At 48.9% G+C, this 25,576-nt stretch overlaps 1 protein-coding gene and 1 pseudogene across 1 annotated transcript in view; both read right to left on the reverse strand.

The window, feature by feature from the left end:
• LOC142567763 (arylsulfatase B-like) overlaps positions 1 to 25,576 on the reverse strand; it is a 267,603-nt gene that overhangs the window by 133,265 nt on the left and 108,762 nt on the right. The gene's annotated exons all lie outside the window — the stretch shown is intronic.
• Positions 18,420 to 21,975, reverse strand: LOC142567747 (uncharacterized; annotated as a pseudogene).

Below are 25,576 nucleotides of genomic sequence, written 5' to 3' on the forward strand. Positions count from 1 at the left end.
ACACTTCTCGCGGATGACTGCGTTATTTATCGTGAAATTTTAAACCAGTCAGACCATTTTGCGTTTTGAGCTGACTTTAAAAATATTTCTGCTTACTGCGACTCTTGGTTAATGAAACTTAGCACCATTACATGTAAATGGATGAGAGAGAGAGAAAAAAAAAACATTTATTCGGACCATCGAGGTGCTTGCTCTTGAGGTCGAGTGGGTGGTGTCCTCATTCCAGGACTCCACTGGCCATGGCTGCTCGACGTACTTGCTGGACGAGAGCTTCTTGTCCCGCCAGGGTATCGCCGGTCAGCTGTACCTCCCACCGCTCAAATGACGCGCTAGGAGTCTTTAAGTGTTGAGGTTTGCCCTCGCACCCCCACGAGATGTGAAAGAGTGTAGGGCGTGTGTCGCCGCACCAGGGACAGATGCCGCGATATGTACGTGGGAAACATTTTACTGTATCTGTGTAGGTTTGGAAATGTGTTGGTCTGTATAAGTCGGAGAGAGTTTTTGTCTGCTAACATCGAACCTTGCACGCACTATCTTAGCAGCGCTAGTTTAACACAAATGAACACGCAAATGCCTCAGCGTATATGTTTAGGACAATATATCCTGGCAGACTCAAGTTGGTTATGTCATCAGCAAGGCCAGCCGTGCTCTTGGCTGCATTCAGCGCAACTTTTCCCTTGCGCCCACTAATCTTATAGTGCTATTGTATATATATATATATATATATATATATATATATATATATATATATATATATATATATATATATATAATGTTTGAACGAGGGTAAAGGGGGTTAACCGAGGCCCCGATTTTTATTAATCGTATTGTTACGCGGATGTTGCGAGTATAGAAAAACTATATTTACAAAATATATACAGGATGAGTCAGAGCAGTTAAGATGGCTGACCACCAACAACACGCAACCCGGGGGTCCTGTTATGAAAGGATGAAGGAAGCAGAAGATCGGAGACGCTGGCTGCTGCGTGTTGTTGGTGGTCAGCCAACTTATCTGATTTGACTCATCCTGTATATGTTTTGTAAATATAGTTTTCCTATACCCGCAACATCCCCGTAACATATTGGTGAGAGGTGCTCGCTACCACGGCTGGAAACGGAGCTCCGCAGTGGACCTCGCATCACCGCCCGCACCACGAATGACGGTGAGTACGCGGGATCAACGTCGTTGCCGCCTCCAACGTCACCGTCGCCAGCTACGTCGCTGTCACCTGATGTTGCCGTTGTGCAACCCAAGGATCCTGGAAGTTTCTGCGGGACCGATGGCGCCGACGTTGAAGAGTGAGTGGCCATGTACGAACGCGTTAGTGGAATCAATAGAGGGGACCCTACGCTTATGCTAGCTAACCTGTTGTTCCACCTAAGGGGCACGGCAAAGGTGTGGTGAGAAAACCACGAGGAAGAGCTAACCAGCTGGGACCAATGCAAACAGAAATTGACAGAGTTGTTTGGCAAACCAGCCGGCCGTAAAATTGCCGCAAACCAGAAACTGGCCTCCCGTGCCCAATCCCCCCCGGAGTTCTATGTCTCGTACATCCAGGACGTGCTGGCACTTTGTCGTAAAGCCGATCACGACATGCCAGAAGCTAAGAAGGTCGGGCACGTGCTCAAGGGCATTGCTGACGACGCGTTTAATCTGCTCATGTACACGAGTTGCTCTACAGTTAACACAATCATTAAAGAGTGCCGACAATTCGAGCAGGCCAAAGGCCTACGCGTCTTACAACCGTTCGCCAGACTTCCCAATACTGCCGCAACGTCGACGCGTGAAGATCAACCCGCACAGCACCATGCGTCGCCATCAGAGGACGTGGTGGGAATCGTTAGACGTGAACTGGATGTGATGGCGCCCGCAGTTTTCTGTTCGCGTGGCCCTGATGCTACCACATTTACAGTTTCCCTGGTACAAGCCATCGTTCGCCAGGAACTTGAAAACATTGGTTTACAGTCTGTGTGTGCTGTCGCCAATCCCAGAGCTAATGAGCGCCCTCCTATGTTCGATCCATGCCAACGCTTCTGTCCACGTTATCGCAACCCGACTGAGTGGAGAACTGCGGACGACCAGCCGATATGTTTCCCCTGTCGCCGCATTGGTCATGTCGCCAGATACTGTCGCAACTCCTGGTCCTCAATACCTCGCACCTCCACCAATATGTCACGGGGATGTCGCGACTATAGGAGAGCTATATTCAGAAAATATATACAGGATGAGTCAGAGCAGTTAAGATGGCTGACCACCACCAACAACACGCAGCAGCCAGCGTTTCCGATCTTCTTCCTCCTTCATTCATCCTTCTGTAACAATATCATATTATTAATCATATAGAAGCCAGTGAACAAAGACACCAAGGATAACATAGGGGGAACTACTTGTACTTACTAACTGAAATAAAGAAATGATAAATTAATGGAAATGAAAGTGAATGAAAAAACATCTTGCCGCAGGTGGGGAGTGATCCCACGTCTTCGCATTACGCGTGCGATGCTCTAACCAATTGAGCTCCCGCGGCGACGTTTTCCCAGTCACTTTCTTGGGTACTTATGCTTTACTACTAGAACTAGAATGTGCTAGAATACGGTTCAAAGGACGAGAGGCTGGGGTAGCGCATGCTTTGCAGTGAGGCGCGCGACGACGAAAAATACTGTGGCGGCGCTGCGATCGAAGTAGATTGTGCCGCATGAAGGTCGCGCTGTTGGAAACTGCTGGCGATTCTGCTCGGCGGGGTCGTTCGTACTGCTTCGTGCGCTGCACTTTACGATGAGACCGCCCGAATGGTGTTTATAATTGGATATGACATGCATTTATGCCTTCGGAATAGATGCCTTCCTTTCTTTATTTCATTTTACTCGTTTTTAGTGCGGGTCGGTGCCCACGCGTGCATTGCGGCCGCAGTGTTGGCTTTGATTCTGCGATGTTATTGTACGATTTTATAAGGAGAACAAATATTTTTCTTGTTCTTCAAGCAGCATATATCTCTCGTTAGTTGTTTTGCATATATTTCTTCATCAGTAGGTCTTGTGAAACGCAGACGGAAAACCATATGTAAACTTCCTGTACCCCCTCCCCTCTTGTCGCTTTAAACAAATAAAACATATCCGCCCCATGCGGCGCCCTGGCTGTGCTCACATTTACGAGAATTATTCTTATAGAAACAGAAAAACAGCAGTGCGACATTCCATTCACCTTTCCGTTTTCCTCACGTAACAGAACGCGGAATAATTAGCAGGGGGTCTTTTATTGCGGACGTCGGCACTCGGGCGGCAAAAACAGTTTTAGGTAGCCATTATATATGCCCATGCTTGGCACGTAAGCCGCGTGAAATTTTTGTCCTGTCCATGCTTAACAACAACAAAACTCAGTGCCCTTCCACTCTGTGAAGAAGGATCACCAGGGAAGGTGTGTACGTGGGCCCCTTAATGGCGAAATGCACTACCGCCGCGGGTCGGCCCGGCACAAATATTCACAAGCTGTTTGTACTCCAGAAAAAATTTCTTCGTGGCATTTGTAGAAAGCCTCGTGATTTTCATTCCACTCCTCTTTTCAGCGCGCTTAGAACACTTAAATTGCCTGCCCTAACAAACTTGCGCTTGTTGTCAACCTACAGAAAATATGAGAAAAATATTGGCGCCCTCAGCTCTCTCGCTAATCTCACAAAACGAGAAACCCCCTTCACAACTCGAGCTCCTGAGACTTCCGTGTGTTTCTCAACTTCGGACTAATTATGGCCAGCAAATGTTATGCCACTGGCTGCCCAGTTTACTCAATGATCTCACCAGATGCAATATCGATGTGCTCACTTGTTCCGTAAAAAATCTGCGTGATATGTTCCTGTAATCTTGACTGTGTACCGTTGTACTTAGTGATTTTTGCTCTTCTTTCGTTTTTTCTCCTCTTTTCTTTCCCCTTAACGTTTCCCACCTGCCCTGCTGCTGCCACTGTAAACGGAACCTGGGGCCAGTCAAGCTGCTTTTCCGCAGCTTCTTTCCCCCTGTTTTTCTGCCACAACCATGTACCTCCTTCCTTGTGGAAACAAATAAATGAAAAAAAAATTGTAACTATCTTCGCGATTGGCCCACGTATGGGGAGTGCTTAACGGCTGCGTCACCTCCGCCGTAGGTAGGCCTGGCATTGTACTATATAGAAGATTTTTTTCTACACGCGGACGCGATAGTGGGGAAAGTAGCCCTTAACAGCTTCGCTGTTAAGTGTTAATGGCGCTGCGCTGCTAAACTCAAGCTCACGGGTTCAAACCAGGTCGCGGAATTCGATGGGAAATAAATGAAAAAAAAAAGAAACACTCGTGTACTTCTGTTTAGGTGCGCGTTAAAGAACCCCAGATGGCGAGAACTGAACAGGGTGCCTCATAAGCATATCGCCAGACTTATAGAACTAAATTTCGTTTCATTAAAAAAAAAACAAGAAAGGTAGCTACGTCTTTCGGCTTTTTTCTAGGCGTGTAAGCGAGAAAAATTATTCTCGAGTCTGATTCCTAAGAAAAAACATGTTACGCTTATCTCATATTTCATACCTAAATGTAATGCCATTCCCGATTGTACGTCCGCTAAACTATGCAGCTTCTGTATTATAAATCACTGCGTTCAGTTATCCGGTGCACTATCATAAGGACAATAATGAAGCATTTAAAGGAACACCATGCCTCACATATGCGTAGGTATTTTTGATCTGTTGTGTTCATTGAAGAAGGTAATTGTGGTACCACATTGGGCATCCAGGTTTAATGGGTTGCAGTCTTGCAGACATGGTGAGAATGTCAAAAAATTGTTTTCCTTGCCTAAATAAAGTTTGAATATTTACAGGCTGTCCCAAAATGGGGCGTTTATTTTGAATGAGAGCTAGGAACTTGTTCAGCAGAACCGATTAGCACTCGTGCGTTAATTCTCTCAGGAACTGGTGCAGCTCTGCGCAACACCACGGCTGTCCAGCGGTCAACTCATTCGGAACGAGAGTCCTCACTTGCATCAGCCCCTAACCTTCGAGGCTTGAAAAGTGCTGTTATTCGTCACATTCGAACCCAAATGGCTATTCAATAATATTTAGTAGTATATGATAAAGTCGAATACGATCTAAATAGCAAATGCCATTCGATTAGACTGTATCTTTCTTTTCATTTCGCCTGCTGGCACGTTGGAGATCACCAGTCAAGCCACGGAGATTACTTTGGTAACGACTTCCCGGTCTCGCCTATTCAGTCTGAGTACATAGCCAATATCTTGTCCCTAGCACTGATGTTCCTAGGTAGAGAGACACAAAAACCGCTCCGCAGCGACATGCCGTTTGGCGCCCCGGCTGCCTGCTTTTGGTTCGGTGATTGAGGTAAACTGGCCCCTGCCCAGTCCTTACCCATGTGCAGCGCATTACCAACCGGGTGCTACGAAGGGCGCGGCTCAGTGACACCTGCCGAAGATGAGCCGAATATCTCGACCATGCGTTCCTTCGCGGCGACGAGCGATGCCCTGCGACCTTCAAGCTCTGTCGACACCTCCGCCGTTGTGACCTCTTTGTCGTTTTGATCGACAGCCTTTTCCTCATCCTCTGCAATCTGCCAGCGGTGCGTACCTCGTACCGCCACGGTGTTCGGTAACTCGCCAGCCTCCGCTGCGCCACAAACTTCGCCGCCTCTCTCGGCCTGCGATGGCACAATTTGCCTGCGCGGCGGCTGACATATTTCGTGGCCAGCCTCTGACCATCGTTACCCACCACACCGCCAGATTCTCGAAGCACCTGCCTCTTGTTCGCACCTGCCTCTTGTTCGTCCATCGACCATCTCACGGCAGTCTTCCGTCTCGGCGGTACGCCTCTGCTCCGCCCGCTATGCCTCGTGGTCACGGATGATCGCGGTCAGCAAGTCCCGTCTTGCGGACGCCAGCTGTGAAAGAATGTTGCTAATGTATTCGCACTCTCCGAACCGGAGAGTATGGGGCGACAACAAACCCACCCCGCGTGCATTTACGGATGGCTCGACTGCTCACCGGCGATAAGGTCCACGCCTGATCGACCGTGGACCAGAGGTATGAGACGGGAGGCGACGGAAAAACACACGCTCAATTTAATAAAATAGAATCAGGCAAGAGAAATGATGAAAAAAAGAAGACGCAAACAAACGAGATGGTGCCAACCTTCGCGGAAGGCGTGCGGGTCCCACACAACACACACTGATGCGACGCGCGACACAAAGCCCACCACGTGGGCGTTTTAACATTCGCGAAATAAAAAAAAATACACGACACAAATGAAAAATACACGCGCCAGTCAATGCGGCGAACTCTACACTAACAGAACATACAAAAACTAACACGCGATGAATTCAATTAAACATGGGACGCGATTAAAAAGAAGAGTCCGGCGCAAAGTTCCCAGGGCAAGTTGGAACACGAGGCTTATCTGTGGCGTGCTTGCCGAGATGCCGATCTGAAGAATCGTTGGGCTGCTGGCAACTCGCTGCCGAAGACCTTGACGGACTTGCACCGTAAGTCGCTCTACCGGCGAAGGCTCTGGCCTGGGGGCTTCAGCCTGCCGACCACCTCTCAGCTGTCTCCCGGTGCACGACCACGCTGCTCCGGCTTGCAAACTCCTCTGCTCGATCGCCGAGGCTTTCTCGTACACACGTGACCAACCGGTCCGGCGAGCTCAGGGACGATAGGGAGCCTGCCTCCCTACCACTGTGTAAGCGGCGATGCGGCTGCGGCGGCAATAGCGGCCATGTCGGGATGTACGCGGGCTTGCACTTTGTGACAGATGGTCAATAGGTTTGTAACAAGGATTGCTGCAAGATACTCAGTGACGTATTTCCTTTATAATTTTCACCTGCCACAGATGATGCTCAACTGTTTGTTCCTCAATCTGACTTCTTGCCAATGGTTTTTACGCCCACTGAATGTTCCATGAGTGTTCCATGGGTGTTGAACGCCTGATTCAAAATTTAAAGTTATCTGTCTCCGCTGTCCACGCTATACATTCAAAATTATTGAAAAGCACCAAGTTTGACTCGTCCATAATTCTTGCAGCACTCTTTATTGTGTCATTGTTGGATTGTACTTTACCAAGTGACTGGAAGGAGCGAAAAGTGATTCCGTTGCACAAATTAGGTAACTCGCACGCGCTCGTTCATTACAGACCTATATCACTAAAAACTGTGGCCTGAAAACTTCTTCAGAATATTGTCACGTGGTGGTGACGTTGAAGTACACAGTAGCAATACTGTGAAAGACAAAACTAACTTTTATTGGGCGAACCTGTGCCCACAAAAACAGGCTACACTTATAGGACAACGATAGTGGCGAATACGGTCGGCGATCGTCGAAAATGATCAACGCGTCAAGCGCGTCGGCTTTTATATATTAATCGTCGAATGTTCCAGACTAATCGTTTGGACTCGTGTGCCTTCCACAAAGTTCTACACCAGTCGCGTCAGGCGATGAAATCAGATAACATAAGGTTCGGCGACAACAGAAAGCGGATAGAAGCATCGATAACTTTCCAGAAACTTCGAATACATGCAGGCGCGTCCCTCGCTGTGCGATAACATTTGTTAGGCGGCGAAGCATAGTCGCCCGATAAAGATAAGTACACGTGTCATTACGCCCCTCTTAAGAAGCATCGAGCCGATGTTGCACACAAACGAAAGTAATAAAGAAGCACTCTTAGCAAAAAAATTAAGAAAGTTCGTCAGCGTCCGTAAAAGGGTTTAAGATGCACCATGTGGACCACTTCAGATCGTGCGCGGCGCCGCTGTGAATGCGAAATGCCGTCTGGCACGACCTCATAGTCCAGTGCGCCAATACGTCGGATGACCTTGTAGGGTCCGAAATAGCGTCGCAATAGTTTCTCACTCACTCCTCGTCGGCGTATCGGGGTCCATACCCAAACGCGGTCGCCGGGCTGGTACTCGATGAAGCGTCGTCGGAGGTTGTAGTGTCGGCTGTCGGTACACTGCTGGTTCTTGATCCGTAGGCGCGCAAGCTGTCGGGCTTCTTCGGCGCGCTGGAGATAGGTAGTGACGTCAAGATTCTCCTCGTCAGGAACGTATGGCCGCATGGCGTCGAGCGTCGTCGTCGGCTTCCTGCCGTAGACCAACTTGAACGGCGTGATCTCTTGTTTCTTGCACTGCCGTGTTGTAAGCGAAGGTTACATACGGCAGGACCGCGTCCCACGTCTTGTGCTCAACATCGACGTACAACGCTAGCATGTCGGCGAGGGTCTTATTCAGGCGCTCTGTGAGACCATTCGTTTGCGGATGGTAGGCAGTTGTCCTCCTGTGGCTTATCTGGCTATATTGCAGAATGGCTTGGGTGAGCTCTGCTGTAAAAGCCGTTCCTCTGTCGGTGATGCGTACTGCTGGGGCACCGTGTCGCAGCAGGATGTTCTCGACGAAAAATTTCGCCACTTTGGCTGCGCTGCCTTTTGGTAGAGCTTCAGTTTCAGCGAAGCGGGTGAGACAGTCCGTCACCACGACGATCCACTTATTCCCCGGGGAGTTGTTGACGTCGGAAACGGCCCCAACAAATCCATCCCAATCTGCTGGAATGGTCGACGAGGAGGTTCGATCGGCTGTTGTAACCCTGCTGGCCTTGTCGGTGCTGTCTTGCGTCGTTGACAGTCTCGGCATGTCTTGATATAACGGGCGACGTCGGCGGTCAGACGCGGCCAGTAATCCCTTTCCTGTATCCTCGACAGCGTCCGGGAGAATCTGAGGTGCCCAGCGGTTGGATGAACGTGTAAGGCGTGCAGTACTTCTGGACGCAGTGCCCACGGAACAACAAGAAGGTAGCTGGCGCAGACTGGTGAGAAGTTCTTCGCAAGCAGGTTGTTTTGTAGCATGAACGAAGACAACCCGCACTTAAATGCCCTAGGGACAACGTCGGTGTTTCCTTCCAAATACTTGACGACGCCTTTTAGCTCCGGATCTGCTCGCTGCTGTGTAGTGTAGCCTTCCGTGCTTATTATTCCAAGGAAGGCGTCGTCGTCCTCGTCGTCTTGCGACGTCATATTCTTGCAGTCTGAGGCTCCACCGCGCCAGCCGTCCTGAAGGGTCCTTTAACTTAGCTAGCCAACACAACGCGTGATGGTCGCTGACGACTTTGAATGGCCTACCATAGAGGTAAGGGCGGAATATTGCTATAGCCCAAATGATGGCGAGGCATTCCTTTTCAGTCGTAGAGTAATTGCCTTCCGCTTTTCACAGCGACCGGCTAGCACAAGATATAACCCGTCCGTATTTCCTCTGGACTAGGCGGCTCCGAGGGCTAGGCTACTGGCGTCAGTGTGGATTTCAGTATCGGCGTCCTCCTCGAAGTGTGCAAGTACCGGCGGTGACTGCATGTGTCGTTTGAATTCTTGAAATGCGTCGGCCTGCGGCGTTTCCCACTTGAACTCGACATCACATTTCGTTAGATGTGTTAGCGGCTCCGCGATGCGTAAAAAGTCCTTGACAAAGCGCCTATAGTAGGCACACATGCCAAGGAACCTGCGCACTGCCTCCTTGTCGATGGGCTGCGGGAACTTTGCGATGGCAGCTGTCTTCTGCGGGTCGGGGCGTACGCCAGATTTGCTGATGACGTGGCCTAGGAATAGAAGCTCATCGTAAGCGAAGCGACACTTTTCCGGCTTCAGAGTGAGCCCTGATGATTTGATGGCCTCTAATAATGTCGCAAGCCGCCTAAGGTGATCGTCGAAATTTGCGGCGAAGACGACGACGTCATCCAAGTAAACAAGACATGTCTGCCACTTCAATCCTGCTAAAACCGTGTCCATCACGCGCTGGAAGGTTGCAGGCGCCGAGCACAGTCCAAATGGCATAACTTTGAACTCATAGAGGCCGTCTGGCGTGATGAAGGTGGTCTTTTCGCGACCCTTTCGTCGAATTCTATTTGCCAGTATCCACACTTGAGGTCCATGGGGGAGAAGTATTTAGAATTGCAGAGCCGATCCAATGCGTCGTCTATCCGTGGGAGGGGTATATGTCTTTCTTCGTGATTTTGTTCAGTCGACAATAATCGACGCAGAAACGTAGGGTTCCTCCTTTTTCTTCACTAAAACAACTGGAGACGCCCACGGGCTTTTCGACGGCTGGATGGTGTCTGCGCGCAGCATTTCGTCGACTTGTCTTATAGCTTCGCGTTCTCGCGTCAAAACTCGGTAAGTGTTCTGGCGGAGTGGTGGAGCGCACTCTTCGATTATTATGCGATGCTTTGCGACTGGTGTTTGTCGAATCCTCTATGACGTCTAAAAGCAGTTTTTGTATCGTCGAAGCAGACTTCTGAGCTGTTGCTGCTTAACCACGGGGAGACTTGGATTGATGTCGAAGTCTGGCTCGGGAACCACGGTCGTCGGGGTAGATGCGACAGAATCCGAGAGGACAAACGCGTTGGTGGTTTCCAGAATTTCCTCGATGTATGCGATCGCCGTGCCCTTGTTGATGTACTTGAACTCCTGGCTTAAGTTTTTCAGTAACCCGCCGTGGTTGCTCAGCGGCTATGGTTTTAGGCTGCTGAGCACGAGGTCGCGGGATCGTATCCCGGCCATGGCGGCCACATTTCGATGGAGGCGAAATGCGAAAACACCCGTGTACTTTGATTTAGGTGCACGTTAAAGATCCCCAGGTGGTCGAAATTTCCTGAGTCCTCCATTACTGCGTGCCTCATAATAAGAAAGTGGTTTTGGCACGTTAAACCCCATAATTATATTAAGTTTGTCAGTAAAGGCCAGAATACATGGAGCGAATATGCGACGAATAGTCGGCGTTCGACGCCCGGCGGCGTACGCGCGACGCGCGGCGACGAAGAAAACGTCGTTCGCCGCCGATCCAGCTGGCGCAGAAAAGTTCGTCGGGCGGCGACGATACCGGAAGCGGCAAACGAGCGGCGCCCCAAAGCGAGCCAATCAGGTCTCACTATCCGCCCCGACTTCCGGCTAGGCTTCCCCGCTTGTCCGTGTATCCCGATCCCGCTCTATCGTTCACGCCGGTCTCTCGCTTTTCGTATTCATGGCGTCCAAAGCGGTTAATAAGTTAATAACAGCCATGGTTAGACAAGCTCACGTGCGCTACTTTCGGGTCTGCTTGCTTCGGCCGCGCGCGCGTTGAGCCACAGAACAGATCCGCGGAGTTAGAAAGGCGAAAGTTGTTTACCCGCCCAGTGGTGCCACAACGCATAGCATCGCCGCTTTCCTTAAACTACATCGGCACATGAATGTCTCAAACACATAAAAAACATCAGAAATAATTTCTAAACAAAGTTTTACGCGTTTTTAGAGTGTTCCGCAATTCAAAAGCGATAATAGTTGTCGTTAAAGTTCTTTATTTTGTTTCATGTGTTTCACTACAGCGCATTTGCCTCGTCTACATTTGAAGTAGTGGCTTAGCGCGAATTAAACTGCCTAGCCACACCGATAACAACGCAGCGACTCACCGGTGGCGGCCGCCGTGTCTTCGCTCCATGTAGCGCAGCCCGACGAACATACGGCGTCGGGGCGTGGCAGATTTTCTGCCGCGCGAACTTCGTCGTGAAAGTTCGCTCCATGTATTCTGGCCTTAAGATTTTCGCGTTTACTCCGTGCAGTCGAGCGATCCTTCTTGCGACGCAAATTTCACGGTCGAGCAGTACACGTTGGTTGCCTTAAATGATGCCGTCTACGTCAGCGGGCGTTTCGGTGCCGACCGAGATAACAATGCTGGAGCGAGGCGGGATGCTCACTTGATCTTCGAGCACACTCAAGGCGTGGTGACTACGAGGGCTCTCCGGCGGTATCGCTTTATCTTCCGACGGCATTATTGCCTTCGACTTCAGGTCGATGATTGCGCCGTATTGGTTGAGGAAGTCCATGTCGAGAATAACGTCTCGTGAACACTGTTGCAGGATAACGCAGGTGGCAGGGTACGTCCAGTCATGAAAGGTAATTCTTGCTGTGCAGATTCCAGTCGGCGTTACGAGGTGTCCTCCAGCAGTCCGAATTAACGGGCCTTCCCATGCGGTATTAACTTTCTTCAACTGGGCTGCGATGTGTCCACTCATGACGGAGTAATCGGCTCCTGTGTCTACTAAGGCGATAACTGCGTGGTCGTCGAGAAGCACGTCGAGGTCGGTGGTTCTTTGTCTTGCGTTACAGTTAGGCCTTGGCGTCGGATCACTGCTGCGTCGCGTTGACCCTGTGGCTGATACGTGGCGTCGTCAGGTGGTCTTTCTTTGGCGTATTCTTTGCTTCCAATCTTCGTCGGGACGGCGGCGTGTCGTTGTTATGTCGTTGAGGCAGTCTCTTCGTAGTCTTCGTAGGCGGCGGAGGATCTTCGTCAGTTCGACGAACAGCAACCGCACTTCCATCGGTTGCTGCTTTTAGTTTTCCGGATATGGATTCACGGATCGGCCCCGGGCTGGGCCAGTGTATGGAGGGTGCTGCGGTGACGGGTAGCGGCCTGGTGGCGGCGAACGGGACGGTCGTCAAGGGCTCCCCTGAGTAGCAGCGAGGTAGTCGACGATGTCACGAGGGCGTTGACCTTCCCTCGGGCGCTGTGCGTTGACGGCGAATCCTCGCAATCCCAGGTCGTGGTATGGGCATCGGCGGTACACGCGGGTGGTGGTCGGGGGCGCGCCAAATGTCTGTCTTCCCCGCGTAGGTGCGCTGGGCGGCGGGTGGTCGTGCTGGCGGCGGCGGTGGATGACGGAACTGCGGCGTGACAGGGCCCTGGCGCGGTCGCGGAGGGGACCTTGACGGCGTGCGACGGCGGCGTAGGTCATCGCTTCTGGCTGGGGCTGCGGTAATTGAGGTTGCACCTCAGAAGCTCCCAGCGATCGCTGAACCTCATCTTCCACGATGTTAGCGATCGAGGCTACTTGAGCCTGCGACGAAGGCAGGACCTTGCGCAGTTCTTCGCGCACTATGGCCCTGATGGTCTCTTGAAGGTCGCCGGAACCCAGTCCTTGGATGGCGTACTGCGGCGTGAGCCCCTGGCGGTTATATTGCCGGGTGCGCATCTCCAGAGTTTTCTCGATCGTCTATGCCTCTGCAGAAAGCTCAGCTACAGAGTTCGGTGGGTTACGAATAAGTACGGCAAAAAGTTCTGGCTTGACGCCCCTCATCAGGAAGCGGACTTCTTTCTGCTCCGACATTTCCGGGTTGGCGTGCCGGAAAAGATGGGCCATCTCCTCCGTAAAGATCGCGATCGTCTCATTTGGCAGCTGCGCTCTGGTTTCCAGCAGAGCTTGGGCTCGCTCTTTTCCCACCATGCTTGTAAATGTTTGCAAGAAGCCGCTTCGGAACAGCTCCCATGTCGTGAAGGTGGCTTCGCGATTTTCGAACCACGTCCTGGCAGCATCTTCCAATGCGAAGAAATGACGCCGTTTGTCGTCGCTGTTCCAGCGGTTAAATGCGGCGACCCTCTCATACGTCTCGAGCCAGGTTTCCGGGTCCTCGAATGTTGAACCGCGGAACGTCTGAGGCTCCCTAGGCTGCTGCAGCACGATGGAGGACGCTGGGGCTGCCATTGCGGTTGCCTTGGCCACAATCTTGGTCTTCTCAGAAGTCCGTGCTCCGGGGGCAGCTGTTGAAGACAGCGGCTTGCTCGATGGTCCGGGACTACGTTGGTGTTCTCTTTGCGGTCCGAGCTTCGATTACGGCTTGTCGGGGGCGGCCGGTACATGAACGTAAAGCATCTCCCCCAGATGTCACGTGGTGGTGACGTTGAAAAACACAGTAGCAATACTGTGAAAGACAAAACTAACTTTTATTGGGCGAACCTGTGCCCACAAAAACAGGCTACACTTATAGCACAACGATAGCGGCGAACACTGTCGGCGATCGTCGAAAATCTGATCAACGGGTCAAGCGCGTCGGCTTTTATACATCAATCGTCGAATGTTCCAGATTATTCGTTGGGACCCGCGCGCCGTCCACAAGTTCTACACCAGTCGCGTCAGGCGATGAAATCAGATAACATAAGGTTCGGCGACTACAGAAAGCTGATAGAAGCATCAATAACTTTCGAGAAACTTCGGATACATGCAGGCGCGTCCCGCGCTGTGCGATAAGATTTGTTAGGCGGCGAAACGTGGTGGCCCGATAAAGATAAGCACACGTGTCAATATCATATATTCAGCATTTTGTCTTTCCTTGAATGTAACAATTTTTTTCCTCATGCCAGCATGGCTCTATACACCAAACATTTTAACACTTATGAGTGCTAAAAAGGTGTGCTTTCTGCATTTGCACACATGTCTGCGCCAATTTAGCAGCTTTTCGGCCAAGACGCCCTATTATAAGGGTGTATAACAAACATAAGGTGTGACTTTGCTCGAAGAAGGGTGTTAAATCGACGACTGAAGGGTGTTGAACGCATTGATGCATAAATCTGGTTAACGTGTGCACGTACGCGCATTGGGCAATGTGTTTATGTAGTGCATTTTTAATGGGAAAGCATTTGATGTCATTTCAAGTAGAAAAGCTGGCGTTCTCCGCAACAACAATGCATATGGGACCATACTTATGCCAATTTTGCAATTTCCCTTGAACGCATTGAGAACCGCGCCGCCTGTTTTATTCTCTAAAATTATTCACGTCATTCGAGCATCATGTCCATGAAAAGAACACTAGGTCTGTCTACCTGACCTTTGGTTACGTCGCAAGTAGTTCCGTCTGTTTTTTTTTCATAGAATATGGTACTTTAACCATTCTCCTAAAGAAAATGTTTTCACCACACCAAGTTACATCTCGTCTCGCATCGACCATCAACACAAAATTGATGTGCCATTCTTCATTGTTGCTAAGAACAGCAAGCAAATGGAACCGCCTTCCCACCTCCACAGTCTCAATCTGTGACACCACTAATTCAAGATTGTCGTTCAGTGTCTTATATTTTAATTTGCTATTCTTTCTCTGTACTACACATATTGTATATTTTGACCACTTCTTTCTGTTGTGCCTACTAGGTCCTGAAATTATGCATAATAAATAAATAAATAAATAAAATGTGACGTCATCAGCGCCTCATATCACGCCAGCAGAGATACAGAAGTTTGTGAATAGAACTACCTTTTTTATAAGTAAATGAGGGTAAATAATGTGAAATAATGTGAATTAGGGCGGAATTAATTGGATTAAGGTTCATACAAACTATAGCAAGGTGGATTAGGGTATATTAAGGTAGAATTATGAAGGGCACGTGACAATGTGTGTACTCACGTATCACGGTCACGTGATGATTGCAAATGTACATCCGTGAAGTGATTAAGTTTTCGCATTCCTAAGTGCCTGTTGATTTTTTCCTAGGATTCTGATGTTACTGGCATGACGGCCACTCCAAAATGTATCATCCAGAAAAACTATGCACGTTCACTTAGGATTTAATTATCAATATATTTTCTGCTAGCAGTAATACTATTATGCAATGAAACCCTTCTACGAGCAGCTGCAGTAGCAGAATGGAAACACGCGAGGAACTTGCACCATTCTGCACGAAGATTTCGGTACCCTTAATTGCCGAACAAAAAGTGGCGAAATTAAAGAAGTTGTCTGGATACATTGCTGAACAAACAGGGACGTGCTCTTAGACGAGCCCCTCCTGTACAATGGCATCAACATACAATTTGCTTGGTGAAGCCATAAATAAGACATTTATAGCGGCGAGATTACGCTGGAAGTTCTCAAACGCGAATCTCCACTTACCTTGCCTAAGTAATTCAGAGCTTTATTAAGCTACTGATCTGCTCTCTAAGCGCATCCTTTGACAGAGTTTGTAAGGCTCAGCCTATATATTAGGGGCTGGTGTCGTTGAAAGCTGTAATTGCTTATCCACAGCATACTCTTACAAACGCAGTCTTCAGACTCCTCATGAATGCTTACGCTTCGCCGTCGCACGACCAAGTTGTGAGCGCCTTTATCGAGCCACGATCTCGCTGAAACTACGCTGTGACCTCGCAAGGCTGCTTCGTTCGGACGCAGCGAGTAATATAATCGCACCAGCAGAAGAGCGCCGATCATCTGGGTCACGGTCACGATTAGTGTGCTATACCCACAGTGATGCGGCACAGACTGCGTCCCCCTTAAAGGTGCTCGGCACGAAACGTAGTAGCAACTACCAGCTCACCGCTCTAGTTAGAGACCACTACGACACAGCAGCAAGCAGGCGGCCATGCGAGCAAGCAAACCTGTCAGAATAAACGGTAGCTGCTTTTAATCTTTTAATACATATCATTCAACTGACTTCGGCGCAGCGCAATGTACGCGGAGCAAATCTGTCAAAATAAACGGGTAGTTTCAGATCTTTTTTTTATTATGTATAGTTCAACTGACTTTGGCGCAGCCCAATGTACGCGGCCCTACGCGGCCGCCCCCTGCCCAATGAAACGCGACCGGAAGTGACGCGAAGACGCTGTGCCGTCACAGATAACTAGGCGCGCGGCAGGACGGGAAGGCGGAAGCTGCTCCATCATTGCATTGCTTGCTCTTGCTACATGAAATGTACTGTCCCGTTTTCGCCTGTGTTCGTGCCTCGCGCTGTGCGAAATAACTTCAAACGTGTGATTAGTTTTATGCGTGGTGTAGAAAAAGATGGTGGCCCGTGCTCTGTGTATTAGCCGTGCCCCACATCAAAGCAAAGCGTTGATACGCGCTGGAAGATGTATCTACGGAGGCTGAAACGAGCAGTTGCAACGTGCCCGGTGTCGGCTGTTGGTAGTATTGCCATAACAACAATTTTCAGGTAAGTGCCCGTTTATTTGGCAATTGTTTGGTGAGTTACGTGTTATTGTTCGCTCTAGAAGTATCTCACTGTGATTTCGTAGCATAATTCTCTAATGTAAGCGCAAGAGCAGCTGCGCTCGTGGTAGGGCAAGTTAACTACCTCGATACCGCCCCGTGTGACAGTTTGTCAAACCTACATCAGACGTGGTGCACCTGCATAGTTCCGTGTTGTTTCTCAGCGCGGCTTGTTGTAATACGGTCATTCACACTTAAGTGAAATGTGGTCGACCACTTTTGCGTCGCTTAGGAAAAGGACGACTGGCTTTGCCACCTTCCGAAAGAACCGGCGCGGTATTGGTTCTCCCAGGCGCGGTCGCGTGCTGCTGTTACTGCATGCCGGATGCCTTCAGAATGTATTCGGCTCGCTTGATGTGTGTGTGTGTGTGTGTGTGTGTGTGTGTGTGTGTGTGTGTGTGTGTGTGTGTGTGTGTGTGTGTGTGTGTGCACACACACACACACACACACACACACACACGCACGTTTTTTCTGAGCGTGTTTGTGTATTCGTGCGTGCGCGTGCATCTTTCTGTGTGAGTCGCTGTGTGCGTGCACGTGTCATCCTGTCCACCTGCATGTATGTGTGTCGGTTTGTGTTTCTCAATGCTCGCGTACACGCTTTTGTGTCTGCACTTTGAGAGAGTATATTTGTGTGTGGGAGCGAGTGGCGTTTTGTGTGCGTGCGTATGTATTGCGTAAGGTCGTTAGAGTTCTGCTCGCAATAAAACTCTTCACATTTGGTGCAGCGATTGTTCCCGCCTGAAAGCCGAGTTTGGTTTCAAGCCACCCTGGCCAACTGCTGTATAAGGCGCCGTTTCTCTGGGGGACCAGTGGGAAGGCGTCAGGTTTACGCTTCCTCATTTTTCCCTCCTCTGCCCTGATGAATCCATATCCTTGATTGTTATTGTGAAAGGAACGTTACATCCAGAGCATTAATAAATTAAGAATACCGGTAGTGCATGTGTTTCGCCGTTACACTGATTATGACCTTAAAGACGTGGATTTCCCATTAGCCCACATTTCCGTTGATGTAAACAGCTGAAATTGTGAATGCTAGGTTATTCGAAACCGTATAAGCAATTGACTTCAGAAATTTAATGAATTTGAATATTTGAAGTGTTGTGCTTTAGAGGTATCGCATACAAGCTTTAAGTCTCGCTGGGTAGTTTGCATGCCCTTCGAGAGCTGTAGCCTATAGCCCTACTGAAATTGGCAACTACAGTTTGGAGCACTGTGGAAGCTAGAAGGCTTGCCCTGGTTCTCGAGAAAATGTTTAAGCTGGAAGTCTAGGTTGGAGAGTTTGGGGTTAGTCACGCAAAAGCTTTTTTATGCCGCAGAACTGGGAGTGTCAAGGACAAAAAAGTGCATGCCTGTCAAGCGCGGGAAGCTGTTCATGTGGTAGAAGCTTGTGTGCGTACGTGTGTGTGTGTGTGTGTGTGTGTTTGCGTATTCGCTCCTCAAAAGGGAGTATGTGTGTAAGTGAGCTACTTCGTTGCTGGTGCTGTTGGCTAAAAATTGGCAAGAAAACAAAATAATCAATTTAAATTGAAATAATAAACTATGTGTAGCATTTCCACGGCACGCGGCCCAAACAGTTACGAGGCACAGACCGCTCGAACATAGAAGACGGTTATTTAGAGGCGTGTGATAGCTTTTATCCCCTGAAGTGGGAAGGGAAGTGGGTGCGGAATGAAGGAACGGAAGTATACTGCGCATGTGCAGAACTAGAATAACGAAGACATATTAGTGCCCTCTCCTCAAAAATGGAACCGTTGCACTGGCTTGCGCTGCCACGTTGACCGGCGCAGTACTTGCTGCCAAGCTTCGGCCGGACGGTATTTGGGAGAGGATGGGTGCGAGGTCGGATGCTGTCGTCCTCCATTTGGGCTGTATCTGGAGAATTAACTGGGGCGGCCGCTTCCAAGGAAGTGGTTGCATTGGTGGCCGTGCTGGGACCTGGCGTCTGGTTGGACCCTGGACCACGAGCAGTCGTATCCGGAAACCTTGGAGACGAATCAGAGTGGCGGCGCACCTGATCGACGTGGCGCTGGACAATGGCAGAGGGAGTCTCTACGGTTACCATTCGTGCTCCGGTCGCCGATTTGACACGACCAGGGATCCACTTCTCTCCCTGTCCGTAGTTGCGGACGTACACGCTGCTGTCTGGCGGCAGTGTCCAGTCGTGGCTCCCCTCAGTTGGACCTACAACAGTCACAGGGAAGCAGGTGTCTAGACGCGATCTTATTTGATACCCGAGGAGCATCTCTGAAGGCGATTTCCCAGTCTTCAGAGGTGTTCGTCTCTAATTGAACAGTAGCCGTACCAATTTCTCGTCGACATCGCCTCCCTTCATTTTCTTAATACCCTCCTTTATCGTTCGCACCGCCCTTTCAGCAGCTCCTTTGATTATGGATGAAAAGGTGCCGTGCACAGATGCGTGTTGTTGTGTTTTGCTGTAATTGTGGCAAATTCCTTACTCGTGAACTGTGTGCCGTTGTGCGATACTATTGTACGGGGCACACCAAAACGGGAAAATATGCTCCTCAGAGCCCTTATTGTGTTTTCCACCTTTGCGTGCTTCATAGAAATCGCTTCGATCCATTTGGAGTGCGCGTCCACTACAAGTAGGACCATCTTCCCGGTTACGGGTCCTGCGAAGTCAGTATGAATCCGAGACCACCGTTCTTCCGTCTTCGGCCAGTTTAGGGGAGGTGCGGGCGGTGGCATAAGTAAATTTGCTATGCAATTCCCGCAGTTGACCGCGACATAGAGCAGCGTGCGGCCAAGTCCTGGCCACCAAAATAGGGAGCGTACCACGGCTTTCATAGCCGATGATCCTTGGTGGGTTTCGGGAAGAAGTTGCAGGAAACGCTCTCTGGCGTCACTTGGTATGACGACGCGATTTCCCCAGTACACGAGGTCCTGGGCCAAGGACAATTCTAGCCTACGCTCATAATAAGGTGCTAAATCGGGCATTATGTTTGTCTTGCTTTTTGGCCAACCGCGTGACACGTAATCTTGAACCTTCCTTACACAATGTCGAGTCGACGGCCGTTAGGTCCTTCAGTTCACGCGTTGAGACCACACCATCTAAGCTTTCGAGTGCGAGCACGTACTCCGGGGGCTCACCTTCACCTCCGTCTCCGGTGGTCTGCTGCGGTAGTCTGATGAGGGCATCCGAGTTCAGTAGTTTCCCAGGAACATACTGAAGCTTGTATTTGTAGCCTCCCAGGTACAGCGCCCAGCGTTGAATTCGCGCAGCCGCCATAGTCGGTGTCTGGCGGTCGGGTGTCAGCAGGCTGACGAGTGGTTGATGATCCGTAACCAACGTAAATTTACGACCTAAAAGATAGTCCTGGAATTTTGTTACACCGAAAACCAAAGCCAACGCTTCACGCTCTAACTGTGAGTAGTTCCGCTCTGCTTGGGTCAGTGATCTTGAGCGAAAACCTATCGCTCTATTTACGTTGATGATAGAGTGAAACACAACTGCTCCGACACCCAGTGACGACGCATCGCACTCTAGCTTGAGTTCCTTTGCAGGGTCGAAATGTACAATAATTGGCGCATTTTTCAGACTTTCTTTTGCTGCATCGAAGGCGGCCTTTTGCGGTGCGTTCCATTGCTACCGTGCGTTCTTTACCAATAGTTGATACAGCGGTGCTAGGTACGTTGACATATTTGGCAAAAATTTCGCGTGGAAAGTCAACATTCCGATAAATTGCCGTAGTTCGGTCACGTTCCACGGATAAGTTCTGCGCATGATAGCTTCCACGTTTTCTATTGGATGAAGGCCCTCGTCGTCAATGCGATGTCCGAGGTATATAACTGCCGGTTGTCGAAATTTACATTTGTCATAGCGTAACTTGACCCCATGATCCCGAAAACGCTCTAAGACGGCTTCCAGGTGCTCTCCATTATCGCCTTTCTTCTCGGACACGATTACATCATCAAGATAGGCCTGAACTGCGGGTAAGCCACTGATAATCGTGTCGATTTTTCTCTGGAAGATCGACGGTGTAGACAATATTCCGAACGGAAGCAGATAATAGCAAAATAAGCCTTTGTGCGTACTGATTACGCAACGTTTGCGTGCGGCTTCATCTAGAGGCACCTGATTGTAAGTGTCGCGCAAGTCGAGGGTGCTGAAACATTCACCGCCACTTAAAGCTGCGAACATACCTCGATTACGGGAATAGGATACTGTTCGATTGCGCAAACCGGGTTCTATGTAACTTTAAAATCGCCACAAATCCGCACCGAGCCATCTTTCTTTAACACCGGTACTATGGGCGTTGCCCAATCCGAATGGCTGACTGGCGATAAGATGCCAAGGGAAACGATAATAATAATAATAATATTTGGGGTTTTACGTGCCAAAACCACTTTCTGATTATGAGGCACGCCGTAGTGGAGGACTCCGGAAATTTTGACCACCTGGGGTTCTTTAACGTGCACCTAAATCTAAGCACACGGGTGTTTTCGCATTTCGCCCCCATCGAAATGCGGCCGCCGTGGCCGGGATTCGATCCCGCGACCTCGTGCTCAGCAGCCCAACACCATAGCCACTGAGCAACCACGGCGGGTGCCAAGGGAAACGAGTCGGTCCAGCTCCAAAGCTACCTTGTCGCGTAAAGCATAAGGAAGAAATCTCGACTTCCAAAACTTTGGAATTGCTCCATCTTTGAGGTGCAGGCTTGCTGGGGGACCCCTCATTAGACCGAGTACCGTGGTAAAGATGTCCAGGTAGTCTGTGAAAAATGGCCTTGATGTCCATTGCGCTCGTTTCTGTGGCTCCGCAGGCTGGTGTTACATGGAGCACCGGGGCACCAGCGTTGTCCAGCAGCGTCAGCAGGTCCCTTCCGCATAGGCTTGGCCCTTGGCAGTCGAGCACTGTGAGGGGACAGTCCACGAGCACGTCTTTGAAGCCCACACGTAATGTCTTGTCGCCCAACACCGGTAACCGCCCTGCGTAGCAAGGCAACTTCACACGTGAAGGCTTCAAGGCAGGCCAATGGTTTCGATGCTTCATGTGCAGTTCCCGAGAAATGACACACTGGCGACCCGGTGTCGATTGCCATGGCTACTTGAACGCCGCCCCGTGTAAATGAGCGGCGGATTGGCGACTCTAGAAAATTTTTACGCTCCGAAACCAATTTCCAAAGGCGGACTTCGTCACTGCCTTCGTCCATTGGCATTGTTTCCGTCATATCCAGTGTATTTGTGTGCATCGCTCTGGTAACTAACATTCCGAGGTTAGGGTGACTGACATTTCTTAGCAAGGTGTCCCCACCGCCCACAGCGATAGCAACGTGCATTTGCCCATCCGCAACTGACATCATCGTGTTTTGAGCTGCCACACCTTCCGCATTCTAGATGTTCTTCAGAGTTCCTGTTTTCCCCGGATGGCGTTTTCCGAGGCGCCTGCAATTTCAATAGGGCCTTTGGCTCGGATGACATTGTCATAGCATCATTCTCGGCAGTTTCAGCTGAAATTTCGAGCGCTTCAGCCTCCGCTAGCGTGAGGTCGGCCTTTGCGAGTAATTGCTTCTGTAGGGCCTTTGACCGCACACCGCATACAATACGATCCCTGAGCATCGGCTCCAGGGCGTTGCCAAAAATGCTGCTATCAGCTGTGCGGCGTATTTCCCCTTTCATCTGGCAGTGGTTAAAAAACTCGAAACTTTCCGTTATTTCATGACGCTTCGGATCATAGTACTCGTTTAGCACCTTGACAACTTGCTCAAAGCTCAACGCGCTTGGGGATCGCGGTGCGACCTTGCCGGCTAATACTTGCACGGGTTGCGGGCTCAATGCTGCCACGAGAACTGCTCTCTTTTTGGCTGAATCGGTGATTCCGTTAGCTTCAAAGTAGGCATCTGCCTTAATGAGATACAGCTTCCACTTATCTGTATCTTCGTTGAATACAGAGAGCATATGATGAGCCATGCTTGTCTGCGAAGCTGCCTTCGCGGTTGCCGATTGCAGGTCTTCTTTTCACCGAATGGGGGGTATCCTGGCTCGTCGCCACAGTAGCATTTCCACGGCACGCGGCCCGAACAGTTTCGAGGCACAGACCGCTCGAACATAGAAGACGTTTATTTAGGGGCGTGTGATAGCTTTTATCCCCTGAAGTTGGAAGGGAAGTGGGAGCGGAAAGAAGGAACGGAAGTATACTGCGCATGCGCAGAACTAAAATGACGAAGACAACACTATGCAAAGCATGCTGGCTCAGTAGCGACAACATCCTATGAGCATAAAAACATGCAGCTGTGTGACACTCTTAATGCATGACTGCAACATCTGGAAGGAGGCTTGCTTCTTTTTCAGTAAGCAGCACAAAGTCCATATTTCGGCTTTTCTAATGCAAGCCAAAAGGAGGCTCATTGCCAGTGATCTTGTCTTTCGTTCTAGTAGCATTTGTTTATCTTGAACTTAAAGCATCGTTTCTCGCTGGTCATGCAGATGATAGCAGCAGTTTCACAATGCCCAGCCTTGGTGCCCTCCATCAAGAGCAAGCCACTTGCTTTTGCCTTCAGACAGATGGGTGATGTCTTGTTGGACGCAGTTGTGAAGACAACATTGTAAGTAGATATTGGTGTGTAGTTTAAACAATCGAGTTTTAATTTGAAACTCTGAGGCTCCTTGGTGGCCTAAGTTTCATATCGTGTGCAGTTGTGTGTGGTTTTAAGTATTGCCGATGGTACAGTGCATACTGCAGGTATGACTGCTGATCCATATTATATACTTGCATTTCCTTGATAGCCTTTTGCAATGAGGATTTTTCTTTGTGCAAGAATATTCGTAGAATGGGGCATTGCAGCATCATATTCTTTATTGTGCATTCAGTGCTAATTTCGTATAACCTTCCTGCTACCAATTTATGTGCAGGAAAGGAATATTTGTTTACTGTCTGCAATGAGCTTGTTATTTGCTCTTTGCATTACGCCCTTCTACTTTAATTTTTTCCCATATAATTTTTAAAACCTTAAAATATGACCTGTTTTTATTTTTAATACAATATCAAAATCAAAGTGTGCTAGATTGCCGTCTAGACTGAAAGGAATTCGAAGAAATTACAAGAAACCAGGACCTCTCGTGGGCGTAAAAAATGTTGCAGCAAGCAATGCGCCTATTTCTTGCACTGAGCTAGCTGCTCACGAGAATTGGAAGCATATTTCATTTCACACAATTTTGGGCCGAATAGCAGGCCTATCATTGTCTCTAAGCACAACCTTTCCTCATTTGTATCTTGAAAATGTTTCTCGTGCTTAATTTGGTGCAAGTTTTGAAGAATGAATGTTACATAATTTTAAGTCTACACAAAGTATCCAGTGTTCAGACAACTTGATCATGTTGAATCTAGCCATTACAAGAGAAAAAGAACATACACAAGAGCACTCATTCGATTCGATCAAATGCAATGCTTATGGTCATTTTCCACGTGGCAAAATGTACTTTTAGGCGAGAGAGGGTGGGTACAATATTTACAACCATTGCGACTCATGCTGGTAGTGCCAACACAGGATGAGAAATGGTCGTGGCTCTGCGGTTCATTAATTATGTGAACACTTATATACAATCCGCCCCCCCCCCCAGCGAGAGGTAACCTTGCGGTATGTTTTGGTCGGTAAAGATGATTGTTTTAGGAAACAAGAAATTGCAGGCTCTAGTTGAGAGACTAAAGAAAGGAGGACCATGTAAATAGTCGCAGACCAACATAAACTGCGTAGGAGGGACATCACAGTTTAGAGCATGAAGCAGAAATTCGGAGCATGAGGAAGGATCCTCAGTTTCAATAAGGGAATGCTACTTGTCAGCGTATTGCCAAGCTAACCCATTGAAAGAGGGGGCGTGCTTTAAGGAAAATAGTTGAAAACACATGCTAAATTTTCCAGAAAAGTATGCCGAAATGCCATTCCTTACTAAATTAATGTAAATAAGAAATGCACAATCAATTTCAGAATTCAGAAAGGGTCTAATAAACTGCATTGAAGAGTTGGAAATTATTGGGTTGCATGCATGTATTGCAAGGCAAATGAGAATACCAGTGCGGGTTTCCTCATTTTCATTTTGTGTACATTCTCTGTAAAAGAGTACTCTGTCTCCTAGTGTAAAAATTTGTGCAAGAACAATTATTTTTTCATGTCTTGTGCATCTGTCTTAATGTGCCATATCCCATAAGGTTGTCAGCTGCAGTACTAATAAAGTGTAATGCACAGATAAATTGCAGATTTTATGTCAATTTTATATTAAGGTCACATACACACTCCTAGACTAGCGTCTGTTGTTGAGAGATGTCGTCGGCGGTGTTTTTAAATTTTATTCACTCTCATTTTCTATGTTGAAAAGGCGACTGTAAATTTATTTGCCTTTTCTCCTGTATGTGCCATGTTGTATGCACCGTGACAGTGGTTTAGTGTTCACGGTAACATGCAATTCCTAAATTTGCAAAATAGAAAGTTCTCCTACCTTTCACTTGTCTTCCCCAGTTACCTGAGCTGTGCATTGTGCCCAGTGACATCAATTAAGATTGTTATTTTCAAGAGCTTGTTGCTTTATGAAATTTTCCGCAGTGTACACGTGTAATTTCACAGACTGAACTCTCATGATTCTCTTCTTATGTTGCTAATGCAGGATGCAAGACTTAGCTTAGCCATGCGCTGCATTTATTGGTCAAGAAGCTCAGAGAATGGAGTCCCTGCACCTCGTGGTTAAGAGGAAGCTTTAGCTCGAGTGCTCCTATCTAAATACATCTAAAAGGAGAATTCGTTTTTCTCGGCAACCACTGCACCAAGTTTGACGAGGTTT

This window comes from Dermacentor variabilis, unplaced genomic scaffold (assembly GCF_050947875.1).
Source record: "Dermacentor variabilis isolate Ectoservices unplaced genomic scaffold, ASM5094787v1 scaffold_14, whole genome shotgun sequence".
In the NCBI taxonomy this organism is placed as follows: Eukaryota; Metazoa; Arthropoda; class Arachnida; order Ixodida; family Ixodidae; genus Dermacentor; species Dermacentor variabilis.